This window comes from Amblyomma mixtum, chromosome 3 (assembly GCF_055824585.1).
Source record: "Amblyomma mixtum isolate Tamu chromosome 3, ASM5582458v1, whole genome shotgun sequence".
In the NCBI taxonomy this organism is placed as follows: Eukaryota; Metazoa; Arthropoda; class Arachnida; order Ixodida; family Ixodidae; genus Amblyomma; species Amblyomma mixtum.
In genome coordinates this window covers 175,286,606-175,306,017 of record NC_143014.1, presented here as the reverse complement: position 1 = coordinate 175,306,017, position 19,412 = coordinate 175,286,606, and the positions used below count along the sequence as shown (strand labels likewise).

At 47.2% G+C, this 19,412-nt stretch overlaps 1 pseudogene; it reads left to right on the top strand.

The window, feature by feature from the left end:
* Positions 1 to 17,450, top strand: part of LOC149352795 (fatty acid CoA ligase Acsl3-like) — a 56,412-nt pseudogene extending 38,962 nt beyond the window's left edge.
* Positions 17,451 to 19,412: the final 1,962 nt, after the last annotated feature.

The window sequence follows — 19,412 nt, the reverse complement described above, 5'->3', positions numbered from 1 at the left end:
CAGCACGCGTTAAATGCATCCTAAATCAATGCGGAGCCCTTCAATACGGCGCCTTTCTATTTCTTCTTCAATTCCCTCCTTTCCTTACGGCGCGGATCGGGTGTGCAACACCCTGGCTGCGCGTGGGTGGCTGGCAGTGAGTATATACTCCCGTATTAAAAATCTTCTCCACACTGGAGAATTCCTCTAAAACATTTGACCAACCTGAGCGAGAGTTTCTGCGTCTTCCCTTTGCTTACAACCACCCCACCGCCAACAACAGAAAGTAGATTGAGGTTGAAAGTGACCTCGCCCGCTCCACTGAAGTACCACGGGTACCAACAACAACAGTTCGAGTTCCAACAAGCAGTCTTCTTGTCCGTGTGCCGTGCACTTGCTGTGTGCCTGTCCTCTCTCAGACACCATTCATAATTCGCCGACGCTGCACAACAACACTGTCTGACAGATTCTGGGGCCTCTGTCTATGGCAACATTTCGAAGAGTTTCAAGGGCGTGTTCTGAAGGGCCCGAGAGTTTATAGCGGAGTTGTTACGCAAACCAATTTTCTTCCCCTAGTGTGAAAGCTTCCGCTTGTTTGTTTGCTTTTCCGAACCAATGGACAAGCAAATCTTAAGTTTGATGCCAGATGCATTTTCGTTCCTAACGTAAGCGGCCGAAAAGTATGGGAACTCAATAGCGCCCAGGCATGATAGTACCCATGGGAAGCCTCAGTTCTTACGCTGTTTTGGCGTATAGTGCTCTAAAGCACTGCGAGTCTAAGGATACTGCACCACGTTGTGCACGTGGTTGTTTTGAAGCTTTTTGAACATTACTGGGCAAGCATCACAGTTTCCTAGGTTAATCATCATTACAAATGTCTACAAATGTCGCAGTTTACAGATCGAGTAATTCCGGCATATCTTATGAAATCAAAATAACAGGATCGATTACGTGGTTCATTAGCATGTCCAGAAAGCATGCTTGTCGCACAGAATTTGCCCGGGCGGAGGTGTTGGGTACTTTAAACATTGAGAAGTGCAAATTAATGGCACTAATCTATCGTAAAATGTTTACGTATGTTTCAAGGCTACCAAGCCTTTATCTGAGTGGGAATTGTGCGGTCTAATGTCCCGAAGCGGTGCATGGGTTGCGAGGGACGCCGTAGCGGAGGGCTGCGGATAAATTTGGGCCACCTGGGGTTCTTTAATGTGTGCTAACATTGCAGAGCACACGGGCTTTTTTGTATTTCTCGTGCATCGATATACAGCCACCGTGGCCGTGTTCGAACCCGAGAAATTGGGATCAGCAGCGGAACGCCAAAGACACTGAGCAATGCAGCGGGTACTGATCCATGTGTGCACTGGAAGATGCACGAACTTCGTGAAGACAGTCATCGACGTCTCAAATTCCTTAATAATGTTTTGGGTGTGGCTAAAGACGTACGCATCACGTATTAAAGCTCCGCCAACGCCATAGTATCACGAGTGCTCCTGCTGACCGCAATCATGGCTGCAGCATAGACGCCAGATACGGCTCTTTTACTGCAGCCGTGAGTGGTGGCTTCAGGGCGTCATTGTCAGCAGCAGTTATGCGCAGCGCAACGGAACGCTCTGTTTAAGCGACGTGGTCCATTTTATTTGGTCACAGCAGTGAGCCCGTGTTTCTTGCTCCCTGACGGCCTTCTCTTTTGTTGTTTCACTTTTTCCTTGGGGCGGGAAGGCGACTAACTTCCCGCTGTGGCTTGCGCGTTCCTCGCAGCTGCTGCTGAACCGCATCCGGAAGGGCGTGGAGCAGGCTGTGGCGGCTAAAGGCCCAGTGGTCAGGGACATTTTCGCTTTCGCCATGACCTACAAATCCTACTGGAAAAAGAAAGGCTTCACTACGCCCATCCTCAGCCGGTACACTACAGGCGTTGTAGAGTACTACATACACTACATCAAGGACAACGTCAATAGATGCTCTTTCCCATTTCTCATATGTGCACGAGAACCTAGCACCTGGCGCCCTCTGCTGTGGGCTTCAGAAGGACAGCGCTGTAGTGCTCTTGGTAGCGGGAAGCGCACTGGCGCGCGGTTTTGCGATTATCCGTGGTTTGCTGCAACACAAAGAATACGTGTGTTTGCGGGAAATATTTTTTGTAAAGCATCCGTCGGGTACGCAGAAGGGTTGAATCTGAGTGCCAATTGGTAACCCACCGGTTTTAATGCAGAAATGAAGTTACCGGCTACATTTTCATCACTATTTGTCCACACAATTTCATCCGTCAGTGTACACCAATCTCCAACTGTCGCTTCCCGCAACCAACTGTCAAACTGCCCACTATCGTTGTCTTGTGCAGTCTGAAGGAAGTTGAAAGAAATAGACGCGAAAGGAAAGATTGACAGATTAGGCGCGTCACAGCAACCTCGTCCGCTGAAGCGATTGCTGCAACAGATGCCCCCAATACCATCTCCCTTTTAAATGGCATGCAGCTCTTAGAACCTTATGCAAAGGGCATTCGCTCATGCAATAGTTAGCTTGCAGTTAGAACGATATTAACGAAAGCGTTGCTAAAAACTGGCTCTAATTTCGTACGCAGCGAAGCATAAGAAGGAAAGCAAGTGTTTACACATGTATAAAAGACGCCATGCGAAAGATAAATTTTATCCGCTTATGAATGCACAGTATCCTCAGGAGATGACGAAAAAGAGACTCCTCCGAAACGTTGCAGCTTTTTATGCTTTTAGAACGCGTATAGTGTCTTTCTTTGCGTTGAGTTCTCTGTTGGGTTCGAGTACAAGTGCACGGGCACGTGCTTGTAGTGTCTGCGTTTCTCTTCAAGTGGGATAGTTTTTGTGCGTTGGTTGGTTCGTCGCTTCCATAAAATGTCTATCAATATGCTTTTTCCAACGCTAGCGTCCTCTTTCCTTTCATCCGACAAGCCGACCTCACTTGAAACGCGTGAGACTGATGGAAAGTAAATGAAATAACAAACAAATGCTTGGAATAAGACGCCGATAACAGGTGATTGTTCTAAGCAGATATTCCGTACACTTTACGTCTTCGGTGGGTGTTTCCAAGCGATGAAAGGAAAAAAAAGAGCATAAAGATTTCTTTATAATAAGGCAGTCCTTACTTATTGGCATCCACCTAGGCGCAGCCATTAGCGGCTGATGACGTAGCGGACATACGTAGTCACAACCTTCCTTGTGTTTCTTATGTATGCGTGTGGTCAAAACTGAATAGCAATCGTCATTCCTACAGTGAGGTACTCTAGGCATAGAACGGATTATAGACTGCCAATTTTTTTCAAATGAGTAATGCACCCCACCGTCCCCCCCCCCCCCCCCCCTTCCGCCCTTCTGGGCCAGGTGCTCGCTTCTCTCACTCTTAAAACGCTTGGAAAAGGCGCCAACTTGGACTCTGGCCAGTGCATTGATCATGATCAGTACTTTGGTGTGGATAGTCTTTGGTCTATGATGCATCCTGAACTGCACTAATAGTTGTCTGATAAGAATAACTCATGTGGGCGAAACGCCCTGCGGAGCACAGTGACGTTATTGGTTTCAAGATGCAACCTACGTAAACCAACAAGTGTCATTTGTAACGATGCTACGCGCTCAGCTCGGGTCGATGTCGAAACAGTTAGCTGGAATGACTGAAGGCTAGGCGCGGTCTCATGACGAAACACGAAATCGCCACTCGACTGATTCACTGATTTGGCCAAAAGTAACCAGGCTGCCGTGACCGCGGAAACAGCGGGCTGGCGACGGAGCGGCGACGCTGTAGCCGCCAGTCCTCCTCGGCAGCGCGATAATCTGCGTGACGTGAACATGCGCTATTGGTATACTCATCTGAATGATAAGTCCCATGATAGCATGAGAAGAGTTAAGGGAAAAGTGGCTATTTTTGCGAAAGTGAGTACATGAAGCGGGAAAGAACATTTATATGCGAACGAATGTAGGCAATGCCTATTTTCAATTCGATGGCTACTCGATCAAAGTGTAATATCTCTAGAGCATATGAACGGCAACGAGGAATGCCCGCGGAAATACGGTCGCAAATTTTGACTAGCGTATCCCTGTTTTATATGCACCAGTGCGCATTGAAAAAGATGAAATGCTTAGTAGGGTAATCGCCTTATAGAACATTTGTTCGTGTGGCTGCAGAACCGTGTTCCGGAACGCGAAGAATATCTTTGGAGGCCGGCTGAAAGCCATCGTGTCCGGCTCGGCCCCGCTGTCCGATGACACGCAGGAGTTTCTGAGCAACTGCCTCGACTGTCCCGTGCTCCAGGGATACGGCCTCACTGAGACCACGGCGGGCGCTACGATACAGGACAGTACGGGCGACCGCAATGCCTCTGCTGCGCTTGACTCATTGTGACGGTGTCTTGTCATGCACCAACAACACTGTAATCGTTCTAGGACCAATATTTTACAGCATCAGCTCTTTTCGTTCCCCGAATTTTGCGTAGGCGTCGTCCGTGCGCGAGGAGGGAAAAGAGAAGAGGAAGAATGAAACGGGAAGGCGCGGAGGGTGTGGGAACACGTGGCGGTGTGCGTGAAGGGGGGATACGCGCGTAAAAATGTTCCCGAGAGGATGTGGTCGCTCACTGGATGTGAGCCGGAGCATCTCAAGAAGGGAGAAAGGAACGCGGCTATAATCAAACACAGATCTCTATGGGGATGAAATAGTTACGAAGTAATACTATAGGAGTGTGGTGGGGTGCAGTGGTTCCAGAGCTGACGATTGCGTACAAAGCACTGCGCTTTAAATCCAATGCGATCCAAAGCTAGAAAAATAACCACAGAACAGTCAGAACAGTTGGGAGATCGGGCTTAGATGCTCATAGAATGGCAACAAACGTAGGTGCAGAGGGGGATATGGGTTGGTTGTTAGCCAGTCTTCAGGTAGAGTGAAGGCGTGGACTCGCGGTTACAGATAAGTTATTAAAAAAAATGCAAGGAACATAAAAAATCCGCGAAACCGAGACTGCTAACTGGAGGGAAAAAGAAATACAAACAAAATAATGACTGCGCGGGAAGTAGGAGGGAGAGGATGGCGAGAGTGGAGGAATGTGGCCCGCTCCGTCTGCGGCACATGCTCCCAAACGCGCACCCCCGAGAGGCTCATCGGTGGTGGCGCCGCGCTCCTGCAGCGGTGGACTGGAGAGGATTGCTAGCCGGAGGACGAGATGCGAATAAAATTAAAAACGGTCCTCTATAACTGCGCATACATGCATGTCGATGTCAAAATGTTGACCTGGATATATAGCGAAATGAAAATACCTCAAAAGCTGTCGCTGAATGTCGCGTTACACAGTGGTAACCGTCCTGTGAATTTTTTTTTTTTTAACGTTTAGGGTACAAAAATGTCTGTCCGAAAACATAGCTCTGTGTTGGGAAAATGTCGAATATAGAAAAATAATACAATTTCGGATGCAGAGAGAAAAATGCTCGTTGCTGGAATGTCTAATTGTGTCTTTTGATTGCGCTATAGGGAGTGCTAATAATCATCCGGATCATGAGAGGGAAATAACTAGAAGAATAAGAATGGGGTGGAGCGCATACGGCAGGTTCTCTCAGATCATGATAGCTTACCAATATCCCTGAAGAGAAAAGTATACAACAGCTGTATCCTACCGGTACTCACCTATGGGGCAGAAGCATGGAGGCTAACAAAGAGGGTTCAGCTTAGGTTAAGAACAACGCAGCGAGCTATGGAAAGGAAAATGATTGGTGTAACGTTAAGAGATCGGAAGAGGGCGGAGTGGGTGAGGGAACAAACGCGGGTTAATGACATCTTAGTTGAAACCAGGAGGAAGAAATGGGCTTGGGCAGGGCATGTAATGCGAAGGCAAGACAACCGCTGGTCCTTAAGGGTAACGGAGTGGATTCCAAGAGAAAGCAAACGTAGCAGGGGACGGCAGAAAGTTAGGTGGGCGGATGAGATTAAGAAGTTGGCGGGGATACGGTGGCGGCAACTGGCAAAGGACAGGGTTAATAGGAGAGACATGGGAGAGGCCTTTGCCCTGCAGTGGGTGTAGTCAGGCTGATGATGATGATGATAATAATAAGAGTTTAAAAGTGCTTTACCGCCGGTTGAAATACACGTGAATCCGCTCCAGTAGAAGAAATGTTATTTGGGATTTAGAGTTAGCAAGGGTTATCTATAATAAACGTATGCAAGCAGGCAGATAGGACACAGCGTATTTCAACGGTTGAAGCAGATCCCGTTGCTTGAGTATAGCGGCCGTTTGCGCGTTGGCAATTTCAGCACAAATTCGACGGAACAGGCAGAAATTTGCGCAGTGAGCGCATCTGATGAATCGATCGCATGCTGTTTGTGCTATCACTCAAAATCTCGCTGGTATGAGACGCGAAAATTTGGACCTACGAATCACGAATTTCCTTATTACGATATAGAATAAATTTGTCATGGAATATTAGCCAATAAACTGACGCAAGAAACGCTGTTTTGTTTCGTTTTTTAGAATACGACCTTGCTGTTGGCGTGGCTGGACCTCCTCTGAACGGGGTACAGATTAAACTCGTTGACTGGGACGAAGGTAAGCTTGGTGTCCGACGACATCCGAAATTTCGGCTTCAGCATAAGACGCTTTTTGGGGTATGCTGGTGGTTACAAGTGCGCACAGTGGGTCCTAAGTTTCTCCAGATCACTGTTGCCAAAGCTTTCGCTTGAAAATTTTGCAATGAGTGTCACATGGAAGCCTTCCAGTACCATCCCACTCATTAAATGACTCATTTCTTTATTTCTGTAGACCCAAAAGCCATGCCATGCCAAAAGCTTATGCCATGTGCTTTTGGCATGGCATAAGCACATGCCAAAAGCATTGTGCTTTTGGCATGGGATTATGATTTGAAGAGGGACACACGGGGATCTGGAGCGTGAAATAAGTCTGTGAATATCTGTTATACGGAAAATAAACTACAAGCCGCAAAACAGTGTTGGTTTAAGCTTTTGCCCTGTCTCCAAGATCCCCGAAATATCACAGTGTGCACAGACAGAACGTTGTACACTTCGCTATACTACACGAGGAATGTGCCTGCAGAAAGGTCGCGGTGCCATTCGTCGAAGAAGTCTTTGCGGCAGTAACTACTAGTACACTACCTCGTGGACATTCCCAAGATAGAATGCCCGTTTTCAGGTGGAGCTATAGTAACTAATCTGAGTTCGCTACGTGGACTGCTGTTTTTGTTTGCAACAGTGTACACGCAGTCGTGATGGTGTCTATTTCCGCTACATGTGAAGATTAGGAGTTCTCACTTGCACCTGATTTAACTGCTCCTGCTCTGGCCTTGCGCTCAGACATGTAGACTCCTTTCTCTTTCTTTCGAGACCTTCCAATTCATTTCAAGCCTCTCAGCTTCTCAAGCGGGGCTGGTATGCTCGCTTGCGGTAATGAAACAGCAACTTTTATATTGCGCGAACAGGCAAGATACTTCAAGGTGAATTTTTTTATTGCATATGGACATAATGATCCATGCTTCAACACATCTGCATCCCCTGCAACTACTACTCCTTTTATTAATATCTTGCAGCGTATCTAACCCTAATGCAGGCCGGACTTCTGTTTTTCTCGGAAAAGTTTCCACAACGAGGCAGGTTCAAATAACTATTTATTCAGGTGCCCTATGGGCCTCTGTGGGCATTGTGTAGGGTGAGTGAGCAGATAAAACAATTGCCAGAATAAGGTTACATCAATACACTGAGGTATTGACTACACTGAGGTACACTGAGGTATTGACTAGGTAAATTCCACACTATGTTTACTCCTTATAAATTCATTATCAAGCACGGTCGATTCACATTGGTGAACAAAGAAGGTCCGTCCGCCCGTAGCTGGCATCAAGCACGAACTGTCGGACGCACTTGGTGATTGTATTGACACTCAGCTTTGTGAACTCTCTCTCTTCTTTGGTCTTGTGGCGATAGGCAGGAGTCTATCTCATCCAAGTGAGTCATTTGGCGGCAGCATTGAGCTCGTGCCCCAAAATAAAAGAACTAAGTGGAAACGCGTGAAATTACTTCTGCCCATAAGGCCGCAACGCGCGCCGTGTGCAAGGAACCGAATGCAAACTAGGGCACCAGATGTCGTCCGTTTTGCCATTTTAGGCGCTTTTTTTTCTCTTGTGCTTGTTTTATTTCCCTGTTTCGAAAGAGATATCAAGGTATTACTCGAACCTTGTGCTGTGATGTACCGTTGGATGCAGGCCGAAAAAGAGTGGTTGATTTACCTTTGAACAATGCCTCTTCATCTGGTGGAAGCTAACTTTGGGAGTCGACCTGCATTCGTGGCCGATATGTTTGAGTATGTCTGTGTAGCTAAAATGCTACTTTTCCGAATGTTTTTTTTTACTGTTTTCAGCGTCTATGCGCAATAAAATTTCTTATGTTCGACCGCTAGGCAGTTTTAGATTTCGTACTTGAAGCAAACAAGCGGCCCTGGCAAACTGCTTTTGTAACACAACAGCGAAAGAATATTTTGAGGATGAAACATAAGGATAAACGTAACGTTCTCATGAACGAAAATTCCTCCTCAAGTGAAGAGATTTCGACTTCTTTCTTCTTTCCTTGGAAGAAGTTTTGGAATAAAATGTTATTACTGGTTGGCGCCTCTGGACAATAATGGCTGCGTTTGGGCGAGTTGGTTAGACATGTTAAACCTGGAAAGCGCAATAAAAACAACGGACAACAGAAAGAGACAGACACACGAGCGCTTACTTCCAACTGATTTTTATTTTCATGCGAGAGCAGAATATATGTACACTTCAGATCACCTGCGCATGCGAAGAAAACTCAAACAAGATAAAATATTATCTGGCTGCACATGCAAAAGAAGAAAGATATGTCTGAGAAAGAGATTGCATATCTTTCTTCTTTTGCATGTGCAGCCAGATAATATTTTATCTTGTTTGAGTTTTCTTCGCATGCGCAGGTGATCTGAAGTGTACATATATTCTGCTCTCGCATGAAAATAAAAATCAGTTGGAAGTAAGCGCTCGTGTGTCTGTCTCTTTCTGTTGTCCGTTGTTTTTATTGCGCTTTCCAGGTTTAACACGCCTCTGGACATAATTTCTGCCTAAGTAACCTCCACCTGAATGTGCGGCACTAATATAAGGTAGACTGATTGTGGGCACATATGCCCTTCTCAATATTTTAAATATGCTCCTGCAATGGGCGGCCACACGCCCGTCCTTACAGCACTTTGTTTTGCGCGCTCGCGATGTATAAGGAGGAAATGAGCCTCGCACATGACATTACAGGACATGAACTCATTCCCCTACTCTCACTTAGGCATGAATAATGAGTTGACCGAAAGCAAATTACCAAGGGCAACTGCTAGTGGGGTGGGGCCTCATGTTTTACTGCAACAATGCTCTACTTAGAACAGTTTCATGCCTGTCGCTTTTGACGCGCGTGCATTATTGAGATCATAGTAACACACCAAGCGTTTGAAGCTATGGTGAAACAAAGCCTCTCTACACCCAAAAAGTGCAAAAGATGAGCATTGACTGAAGTGTAATTCATCTGTCTCATTTGATGGGGCCGTTGGTATAATGGTGAAACGGTTTTTTCTTCTTCTATGGTCTTAGCATGTTTTGCCGATTTGTGGTTGTAGAAGGGTACTTTTAGTCAGGGAACTGTTCAGTGGGGACGATGTTTTTCTTTTAAACAGTACTAATAAAACTCAGAGGCATAGATAATTATATTACGTTGGCTCCGCTATTTTTGTTAATTAATACACAACTTAAAAATCTGGCGAGTTCAATACCCGACTCTTGCAACAGCCACCGATGACCGATTGCTCAAAAAGATTTCTGCCTAGATTTTTAGAGGGTTGCGGAGGCAACAAAAAATAAAGCTTCCAAGGCGAACCATAGTAATGTTCAACAGTCTAGCAAGGAAACCGCAGTTCGCAATAGGTAGCGAGGTGCTGGAAGTAGTAAGGGAATATGTCTACTTAGGGCAGGTAGTGACCGCTGATCCGGATCATGAGAGGGAAATAACTAGAAGAATAAGAATGGGGTGGAGCGCATATGGCAGGTTATCTCAGATCATGAATGGCAGTTTACCAATATCCTTCAAGTGAAAAGTATACAACAGCTGTAACTTACCGATACTCACGTATGGGTCAGAAACGTGGAGGCTAACGAAGAGGGTTCAGCTTAAGTTAAGGAGAACGCAGCGAGCTATGGAAAGAAAAATGATAGGTGTAACGTTAAGGGATCGGAAGCGGGCGCCGTGGGTGAAGGAACAAATGCAGGTTAATGACATCGTAGTCGAAATCAAGAGAAAGAAATGGGCTTGGGCAGGGCATGCAATGAAAAGGCTAGATAACCGCTGGTCCGTAAGGATAACGGAGTGGATTCCAAGAGAAGCCAAGCGTAGCAGAAAAACAGGGAGTGGCAGGAAGTTAGGTGCGCGGATGAGATTAAGAAGTTAGCCTGGACGCGGTGGGCGCAGCTGGCAAAGGACAGGGTTAACTCGAGAGACATGGGAGAGGCCTTTGCCCTGCAGTGGGCGTAGTCAGGCTGATTATGATGATGATGATGATGATGACAAAGGCGAGCAAATAAACGGAAATGAACAGAAGCCTTTTCAGTGCGGCAAGCAAATTTAGCTGGTGCGTCCTCCAGGTGGCTACCACGTGACCGACCAGCCGTACCCGCGGGGTGAGGTTGTCATTGGAGGCCCAAATGTGGCCGCCGGCTACTTCAAGAGGCCGGAACTGACCGCGGAGTGCTTCAAGGAGGACGGGCAGATGCGCTGGTTCTTCACCGGAGACATCGGCGAGTTTCTACCGAAGGGCCATCTCCGCATCATAGGTGCGTTAGGATTCACAGTGGCGCTCTGAGTGGGCGCGTCTCGTTTAGGACACCACAAAATAATACTGTGCCGCTCTTAGGCATGGGTTCCATTGTTTAAACTCGCTCGCAAGCAGCCAGTGGTCTTGCTTTCTGTTTACTTCGCTCATTCGTTCCACCAGTGAAAGGACTACACACAACCCACGTACCACATGTAGCTGGACTCAGCCAAGTGCTCTTGTCGAACGAAAGTCATGCCTTTGGCGTTTGTCTATACAGCTCTGTGGCGCGCACGATTAAAAAGAATGCTTCAGAGTGGCACATAACGGAAGTTGGACCGTGTCTTGTAAATGTACCTACCTTTGCAGGGTACCCGATTAAATTCGAGAAAGATCGTGCAATGTCAGATACCTTCCTGTCTATATATATGTGCGTCAGGTATCAGGTGAAAAGCATTTAACATCTTAATAGCCATGAATAGAAAAAGGCTGGATGAACATGACTGAAGCCAGAGTGCCTAGCACCGTGACTGACGCTTGTTTTGGGGAGGTGTACGAATCGATGGTTCCGCTGAAAAGGAAAAAGAAGAAAGTTATATTTGTTTATGCTGACGACTGCCCGTCGAGGTCCGCGTTTCGGCCATTTTATTGCTGTGTGGTAGCCGCTTATGGGTTTCCCCACGGTGCAAGAAGAAATATTTAATTTTGTCTTGTTTCGCAGATAGCCATTAAGGGCTAGAAGTTGTACTACTCGGTATGCACTTTGCCAGTTCCCTCTATACTGAAAGTTATGATGAACTTTTTTTTTTAACGGGGGAGAGGTGAAGTTTCAGCCAAGTTTAGAAATGCTTAATAAAAGTTTTATTGCCACAAAACAATACGCGTCGGAATTGTTGCACTCGATGGCGTTGCTGGGGCCCAATGCATGTGTGGTCACGAACGAACTGCATACATACGGGAAACTGCGAATGAAAACACGGATGTTCGATTTCAGCCGGTGGCTGCTGAATAACGGTTCAGTATTTTTTTCCAACTCACGAAGAGCGGGAAGTGACAAATACGAAACACTCAGTGACGAAAACTGCGTCAGTGATATCTTCCCGCTCATTCCCTTGTCTCCGTTCTTATTCCATTTGGCCCCAGGATAGCGCACATGGAGGCACAGATGTTCACACAGTTTTTTCGGAGCATGGAATGCACGAAAAAGCTCAACTCTTTGGTGGTCTAAGTATGCAACCACGAAATAAAGGCAGTGCCGTGCGATTCTTTTTTTGACCGGCGCTATATCCACCCTGCGTTGTGTCGGGCTGCGCCTGTACGAAGCGAGGAAATTTGGCTTTTCTCTGTTCCGAAAGATTGTGCGCTATAACCGCCACGCTACACGTGTTTTTTTTTTGTTTTTTTCGAACGCGCATTTTGCCTGAAACCACTTTCCGCAGACGCATGCGCACTGTCTGCCGGCACTTTGCAGACCGCAAGAAAGACTTGGTGAAGCTGCAGTACGGCGAGTACGTGTCTCTGGGCAAGGTCGAGACGGTGCTCAAGACACATCCGCTGGTGGAAAACGTCTGCGTGTACGGCAGCCCGTTCAGTACGTTCGCCATAGCCCTGGTCCAGCCGAACGAGACTGCGCTGCGGCAGCTCGCAAAGTCCGTCCCTCTTCCCGACAACCTGCCTCTGGCGGTTCTCTGCGATGACCCACTTCTAACCAATGCCGTTACCAGCGATTTGGTGCAACACTGTCGTAAAAGTGAGTTCAAGCTTGCTTGAACGTTTTCTTTTTTCAGCAGCATGAGCGCAATTATACAATTAATTTATACTTCGACTATTGTCGGCGACATGGCGAAGCGTGGTTCTTCGGGCTGGTTGGTTTCACATGGAAGCATTAAAAGCCGCGAAAGCGTCAGGCTGCTGAAAACAATGGCCTTAGTGCATATTAAGGCGAAAGCCTTTAATGCCTCATACTGTCGTGACCAAGACGTGTTAGCAAATGTGTCCGCGTTTCGGATGCATGCCTTATATGGGCATATGCCAATCGATACTTAATCGATACTTAATCGGGTGCAATCGAAAGACATCGGAACATGATATAAAGGGATTTCATGATTATATCGTTGTACTTAGTGACTAAATGACTAATTGGTAATTAGTAGTAGTTAAGAAGTGGCATATGTGAAACTGTGCACTGCGCCTGTACCTTAACTAACACTAATTAATCAGTGTACTAGTTGAGGTCACGTCAATTATCACTAACCATACATTAACTAGTATCACGAAATGTGCAAGTCATGCTTAACTATGGTTTGGTTTATGGTTTATGGGGTTTAACGTCCCAAAGCGACTGAGGCTATGAGAGACGCCGTAGTGGAGGGCTCCGGAAATTTCGACCACCTGGGGTTCTTTAACGTGCACTGACATCGCACAGTACACGGGCCTCTAGAATTTCTCCTCCAAAGAAATTCCAGCCGCCGCGGCCGGGATGCTTAACTATCATTAACCATCATTTATGGTTAGACGTTTCTAGACGTTTCGTAGACATTGTGTCGAACATTTTAGAGAGTTCCATCACTTGACAGGTGAGTGACAGGACATGATGGATGGCATTAGAACAATGATAAAGACCAATTAGCCTAATTAACCTTTCTAGTCAGACCACATAAATAAATAAAACCGAGTCGGGAATTGGGGAATCGAACCAGGGTCTCCGGAGTGCGAGACGAGCACACTAACCACTTCGCCATGCCAGCTGGATGGTTTGGAGTGAACAAAGACGCGTCTAGCTAATACTTGAATAGTTTTTAGGCGCAAAAAAACAGACACATAGGTAGGTAACAGGACGAAGCAGTAGGTAACAGGACGAAGCGGTAGGTAAGACACATAAGTAGGTAACGGAAGTCCTGTTACCTACCTATGTGTCTGTTTTTTACGCCTAAAACCTATTCAGATATGAACCAAAACCAACTAGCCCATCAGCAAGTGCTCTTAGACTAGCTAATACGGCGTCTTCGTTCACTCCCATCTTCCTCCCTTCCCTTACGGCGAGGTTCAGGTGTCCACGGAGATATCGAAATAGATACATTTCCTTTCCTGAAAAACCAATCTACCGTCGAGCAAGGCGTAGAGCCGAATGGGCGATGGCGTTCTGTGGACTCCCTGGCAGCGTTGCAAGACGCTGTAGCGTTTCACTCTTAGAGGAGAAGCTTAACATATTAAGCACACATCAGTGACACAAGCAGCAATACTGCGCTAAAGGCTTTCGCCTCACCGCACTTTAGGTCAACAAAGTGCCCCCCTGAATGTTTTGCACTACATATTGCATATTGCTTTGTCGACATCCTGTACTTGTCGCTGTTCATGATTGCTGTAATTGTCCGTGATGTACGTAAGCGACGTCACCGCAGTGTCATTCTGAAATTCAACAGGCTCAAAGTATCGTGCGCGAGAGCGCTTACTCGTGGTTTTTACCAGAATACCGAATATTTTAGTTGATGGGCTTTCGCGGCACTTTTTGTTAGCTGAGCTGAAAATTTATTTCTTTTTTAAACAGTCGATGCCCAATTTAGGCGATTATCCAATCGAGATCCGGTAGTAGAGTTCGTGAACAGAGGCGCGTCGGGTCAACACGCCACCAAGGAACGAATCAACTCGTTCGACCCAGTCGGCGAAGTGCTTGCAAACGCAGCGGTGTCTTCAGGGAGCCTTGGTTGGCAGCAGGAGAGACTGCAGACACAGGAACCAACTTCGTGTGTGTGGAACGCGCCTTCGAGACCTCATTTGGACGCTCGCGCTGCCCTCGTCGACGCTAGGTGTCGTTTAGACCGTGGCTTTTCTAGCGTCGGATTAACATAAATGCAGATTCTTTGGAGCGGGACGACCTTACTTGCTCCAACATCTGACTCTGTCCGTCCTTGTCGGGATCTTATTTATACGTCCGCTATTCAGCAGTGTATGGTTGCTCGTGGCACAAGCGGCAATAAAATGTGATCCACGTATGTATGCTTATTTCTACTATCGTGGCAACGGCAGGCGCAAGAACGCAAACTTCAGTAGACCTTATTCGGCTAGCTGGTTCTTTATACGTAGATGCGAAGAAAGGACTGCGCGGACGCAACATGGACGGCGAAGAGGCAAAGATGCACTCAAACGCTCCTTTTGCGTCTTTGCCCCTTCGCCGTCGATATCTCGTTCGCGCAGTTCATAACAGCTAAGAGACGCGCCTCTTTCCTTCTATGTACATCCATAATGGAGCGCATTTAAGTAAACAAGTATCTGGTTACTGACTAGCACGAGTTGAACCTTTATAGAAAGTGTTTCGCATGCATCCGAGAGGAGGAATGATGCAAAAGGAAATAGGGATAACTCTGTTGTGATGACCGACATCAGCTGACGTCCACTTGATGTGTCTTTCATTGTCTGCTGGAAAAAGTTTTATCCGGCTTCCATGCCTACGGCAAATCCAATGCTCTGGACGAAAGGTTCATTGTTGAAACTTCGTCCTTTGTCATTTGGTGTTCCCCTTTCGCACGCAGCACGGTTTTCTGTGTTTATTAATTTTTTTCCTTGCATGGTTGGTCGTGGTGCTGTAAAGTTTTTGCATTGCACGCTTTTGCTCACGTTTTGAGTGCGGAAAATAGAGACGGCGACCTGGAATAGGGTCGGAAAATAAATGTTTGCTCTCAAGTCTAAAATCATTGCTAATAAGCTTTACTACTAATGACCTTACTTTGGAGGAGGCAAGGGAAGAGAAAAAAGGGGCTGGTTATAACATACATGACGGAAGCTGACGGTCACCGAAATCAAGGTGCATAGGTGATGTTTATTTTTTGTTTAATTTGCTGTGTTCATCAATGGGATGTTGATAGTAATTATTTAAAGGAAATTGATTAGAAAAAAGAAGAAAAACAACCATATACCGCTGGAGGGATCCAAACCCACGACCTCCGAATTTCGCGCCCGATGCTCTACCAACTGAGCTAGACGACAGCGGTCCCATCTACTGCTATTTATGTGTAGTGCAACCGAACCTTGTTGGTGTTGACCAGTGCCACCCTCGTCTACAGTGGCAGGCGTAGTACGTAGTACGAACTCTCTCACAGTACGAACACAGTACGAACGCTCTCAAGGTTCGGTTACACTACACAGTAATACCCCTGAAAACAGAAGTTGGGACAGCCGTTGCCGTAGCTCAGTTGGGAGAGCACTAGACGCGAAACTCGGAGGTCGTGGGTTTGGATCTCACCGGCGGCTTATGTTTGTTTTTTCTTCTGCGTCTAATCAATTTTCTTTAAATATTGCTATTAGTGTCCCATTGATGAACACCGCGAATTAAACACAAAAACAAACATCTCCTATACGCCTTGGTTTCGGTGACTGTCAGCTTCTATCATACTTTGGAGAACTTTTACTGGGAAAGTGGCGTGTTTCTTGTTCTTTTTTTAATTGAAATCTTACTAAAAGGCATTTTGTACGCCCATAACGGCGACGGAAGGAAAGCCATTTATTTTTTTTTTTTTTTTGCAGTTAGTCATGCAGGCGTTTCTGACGGTTCGCGAATTATTCTTTGAGAGCTTGTGGTCACACTTGCAGTTCAGGTTGGGCTAACGATGGTGGCGCTAGCCATGACAGCAATTTCGGCCGCCTCTCGCAGCTTTAGGCAGGACGCGCAAAAGCAGCAGCGGCGACCTGTGCACTAGGCCGCTCTTGTGGTCGTAACTATGCCTACCGACCAGCATGAGCATAGGACGGGCCTCTTATTTTCACCGCCTCGCTCAAATACTTTTTTACCACCTCCGTTTTTTTTTTCCTCTGCGCAGACGGCCTCGTGAAGTTCGAAATTCCGCACAAGTACAAGTTGTGCAAGGAGGTGTGGACGCCTGAGACGGAACTGGTGACGGCCGCGCTCAAGATCCGACGCATCCAGATTCAGAAGTTCTACCAAAAGGACATCGACAGCATGTACCACGGTGTGTCGAACACAGGCTCGGCGTCGGAACTGGTTAGTCCGAAGATCTTGAGCCCGACAGTGTGCTCCGGCACCACATCGCCTAAAACCATTCCGGCGTTAACCGAAAAGCCGCAGGCGAAAGTCGAACCGCAAGTGCAGCCGCAGACACAGCCGCAGGAGACGTCGCAGGTGCCTCCGCAGGTGCAGTCACAGGCGCAGCCGCAGGAAACGACGCAGGTGCCGCCGCAGGTGCAGTCACAGGCGCAGCCGCAGGAAACGACGCAGGTGCCGCCGCAGGTGCAGTCACAAGCGCAGCCGCAGGAAACGACGCAGGTGCCGCCGCAGGTGCAGTCACAAGCACAGCCGCAGGAAACGACGCAGGTGCCGTCGCAGGAGCAGTCACAGGCGCAGTCGCAGGAGCAGTCGCAGGAGCAGTCGCAAGTACCGCCACAGGAGCAGTCACAGTCGCAGTCGCAGGAGCAGTCGCAACTGCCGTCTCAACTTCATTCGGAAGTGCAGCCTCAAGAGCAGCCGAAAGTGCAGCCGGAGGTGCAGGCACAAGTGCAGCCACAAGTGCAGTCACAAGTGCAGTCGGAAGTGCAACCGAAAGAGCAGTCGCAGGAGCAGCCGCAAGAGCAGCCCCAACAGCAGTCGCAGGAGCAGCCGCCGGTGTAACCGCAACAGCAGCCGCAGCTACAGCCGGCCTCCGTCGAGTAGTATAGAGGCGGCCAAGGAGCTGGCGGTGGCTACTGTGGCCAGGCAAATTAAGCCCTCCAGGCGCATAACATTCGCTAGCGGAAAGCGCTCGCATCAGCGCAAGCTCTTCGATGACCCTGTCTCAAAACGGACGCGCGCGTGCGCCTGAAGCATGTCGTGTCTGCCGCCTCCGAGAGAGCCTATACGAACTTAGTTGTCTTGATACCCACCGAAAATTTCTCACTGCGGCGTTATGGCGGCTTACATCATGAAATCATTAAGAGAATAAATTTTTGTGCCATGAGTTGAGTGGCGAAGGCTAATTTTTATTATTTACACAGTTCTCGTGTTATCGTCCCTGTGGTGTGCTCGTCGCAAGTGGTCTTCTGGGCTGAGGCGAGCTGTGCTAAGCAGCGGCCACGTTGGGGCTCTCGAGACTCTTTGTGTGGGCGAAACAGCAATGCTGCATATTTTTAGCAAAGTAGAGCTGAGCAGTCGTGTGCGAAAGTGACTGTTCTGAAGTGAACAAAGAGAACCTTGAGAGATGAAGTGAAGATTAATACACCTGTGTGAGTGACGCGACGAACCATCATGGGCTTGGTGAAGCTAAGGCGACAGAACTTATCAGGTAATTCCTTTTATCGGACCTGTCTGCTCATAGCCAATTTTGCTGCAACGGAATGTCAATGCAATCTTAGTAACTGACAATAAGTTTCATTCTGCAAGCTTTGTGTCCTGCTGTGCGTTAATGGTCCGGATTTCGATAGAGAAACAGCATTCTGCTCTGGAACTATGAAAGCGACATTTATCTTTATGCCTGCTGTACTTCCGAGGTACTGCTGTGCCTTCTGGGAGAGGTGAAAAGCTGCTGTTAACTGGTTTTATTTTTTTTTCTGCACGTACATAGTATAAAACGTAAAACTTCATGAAAAACTAACATAGGAAGTTGCAATTTGCTTTTTTTTTCTTGCTTGAGTCGCAGATTTCAACCCATTCCCATTACGGTCTCGTCTGGGGAAAAGGCGGCAGCGTGTGTGTGTGTGTGCACTCGCAGATGGTACAGAAAATCCCAGCGTTAGCAAGCAAAAAGGGTGACATCACCAAGCGGTCGCATGACGCACACAGCAAGCCGAGCACCGCAATTTCAGACTATCATATATAATTCGTTCGTGTATATAGTATACTCCCCACTGGCCGACCTCAATGTGGCGCCACTTTTCCCGGCAACATTTGTACCAACGTTGCGACGCATCCGTTTGTCGTACATCCTTCTGGGTGGTGTCATATGATTTCTAGTTGGGTATAGCTTACACGTGCTAGCTAAGTTGGAGGCTAGGTTTCGACAGGGACTCGAACCGACGACATATGCACTTTCAATTGTATGCCTTCTCAGGCTCCATAGCTCTTTGCTAATGACGTAAACGAGGTGTCCACCGAGACACGAGACAGTTTCTTCTCCATTCCCTTTCCTCAAAAACCAATTTTCATATCGAAATTGTGCACGGCGCAGTCAACGCAACCGTCCGTCGTACAGCGTTCCGGGTGGAGCAAAACGCACGTGTGTGTGTTCAGGTGGCATAAGTGTGCGGGGGGTTCGGGTGTGTGGGTGGGTGTAAGTGCACCCAGAAACAGTAATTAATTTGTTTATTCATTCATTTATTTATTTATTCAGAATACCTGCTGAGCCCGAAGGCATTATTGCTTTCGCATTTCCCACCCGTAAGCAGTCTTAGTGTCTCTGCCGAATTTTTGTCTCGTAATTGGACTAGTAATGCTTTGCATTAAAACTGGGAGACATGGGTCGGTGTGGTCTGTTGAGCTGGATTGTCCATCAAGGCGAACATCATGTACCTCATAGCGGTCAATCATTAAATCATTAATTATTTAATAAACGTTCTTACTTTTTTATTTTAGGGGCAAGCATATATTGCGAAATTGGTAGCCGTTGACATGGAAGGTGAGCTGTGGTAGAAATTTCCTTAA